Consider the following 1,993-nt stretch of genomic DNA (forward strand, 5'->3'; position numbering starts at 1 on the left):
GTAATGTTACTCATGTACATGTGTGTGTACATGTACATGTCCTCGACTTTGAACTGATTCCATTTAAATTTAAATTTTAAAGTTGCTCAAAATTTGGCCAGCAACCAAAAGCTCTTTAGTCTTACCAAATTTCATCTAAAATGGCTAGGAGAGAATTCTCTTTTTATCATTTTTCTGATACATGTGCATGTCCTACGTTTATATAGAAATTTTAACTGACTCTGATCAAATTTTGATTTTTTTAATTCAAAAAGTTGCTCGAAAATTGGACCAACAACCAACAGCTATAACTTTTAAGTTGTTTTTAGCCAAATTTTGTCAAAAAATGCAAAGGAGAGAATTCTGCATGGTACATACGTTTGTATACATGTACTTACTTGTATATTACATATAAATTTAGAGAGCTGATTTTGATCAAAATTAAATGTTTAAAATTACTTCAAATGCCATATACTGGATTGTAATGTGTGTCAGCAAATGAAGAATGCTGTTAGCTAGCATGGCATTCTTGTGGTTGGGAAACCCTTTATACTATTATGGTAGTACATACTGTATGGAAGGAAAATTGACAGTTATATTTTGCAATTAGTGAATTGGTGCCAATTAAGTTTGCAAAAGCATGTACATGAATATTTTGCTTTATTCTGAACATGCATGCTTAATGACTGTGGTTGGCAAATTGCCAATATTAAACCACCAATACATACATTGTATTATAGAATCACCAATATTTTAGTGTTACTAAAAATTCCTGCTATGGTATTATTTCTAAAAATTGAAATTTTTGCCTTCCCTTAAATCCTTACCCACCCTCTCTCTTTCTAGGGAACTATTGAATCTTTTAACATACAGACCAACAAATGGGCATCAATGTTAGTAAAACAATCTTTCACCTGAGCTGAATTTATTTATTGTTTTGTGTTAAATTCACGTACATTGTAGGTATGTATTTAAAAGGCTGAAGTGGCTACAAAATAAAATGTTGTCTCATTTTATTACGATTATATTTCTTGCACTGTGGCACGGTCTATGGCCAGGGTACTTTATTACTTTGACATTTGAGTTTATAGCCATCATATGTGAAAGACAAGTATGGATATTCTCTCTTCTTTTCCCCCCCCTCTCTTTCTCTATCTCTCTGATATTTTTTGTACATGTATGACATAGTTCTTTTCTTTCTCATTAGTTTATTCAGTTTATTATCTATTCACAGTTTAATAAATATTTTCCATTGAGTGGAATATTATCAGAAGTGTATCAGGTAATAATAATAATGTAATTTATGCACTTATTGCACTACACTAGGTATAGCCAATTGATAAGGCATTACACTGTTGCCCAGTGTCCTTTTTTGAGCAACAAGTATATTTATTCTAGCTTAAGAATATTGGCCCAAAATTTCTGCTAATTTTGAGAATTTTGTGAAATTTCAACTCTAAAAATTTACTAGCCAGGCCTACTTGGCCAAGGTGCAGTCACAAAAATAAAATCAGCAAAAGCAATTTTTCCTGTCCATTTACGAAGAATTAGGGCAGAGAAATTTATTTGCTTAAAAATTTGACCAATGACCATAGTTTCTGGTCATAATCAAAATAGCTGCAGTGTAGGAATTCTTCATTTTTATTACCTTTAAATCTTATGTGGTGTAGGAAGTTGAGTTAAGTCAGTTTTTAAAGTGGCTTAGAATTCAAAAACCATAGACTTAAGGCCTTTTCACACTGGCACTGTTTTCAAAGCACTTTGATGAGCTTTGTTGGTACATCAATGCGCATTACTTGTGCCAGTGTGAAAAGGCCTTTATACATATGTAGCTTGATTATATCACTTAAGTATAGGCTCTTGTATGTACATGTGTACATGTTTGTTTGGTTTGGTTACTATTTGAGTGATTGTTAGTATTGTTGTGCTTCATTATATAGGCAAGGAGCTTGCTGTCTAAGCTTCTCATAATGATAATAACTGGTAAGATAATGTAACAAACTAACAATATTGA

General features: G+C 32.0%; 1 long non-coding RNA gene across 1 annotated transcript; it reads left to right on the top strand.

Annotated features, from left to right (window-relative positions):
• Positions 1-355: 355 nt before the first annotated feature.
• LOC109591863 (uncharacterized) lies at positions 356-1,967 on the top strand. Its single transcript, XR_002190046.1, has 4 exons — positions 356-872; positions 943-1,090; positions 1,187-1,261; positions 1,920-1,967. It is a non-coding gene; the product is annotated as an uncharacterized LOC109591863 (long non-coding RNA).
• Positions 1,968-1,993: the final 26 nt, after the last annotated feature.

The sequence above is a fragment of the Amphimedon queenslandica genome, unplaced genomic scaffold (genome assembly GCF_000090795.2).
Source record: "Amphimedon queenslandica unplaced genomic scaffold, v1.1 AMPQUscaffold_7018_Cont21027, whole genome shotgun sequence".
Lineage (NCBI taxonomy): Eukaryota > Metazoa > Porifera > Demospongiae > Haplosclerida > Niphatidae > Amphimedon > Amphimedon queenslandica.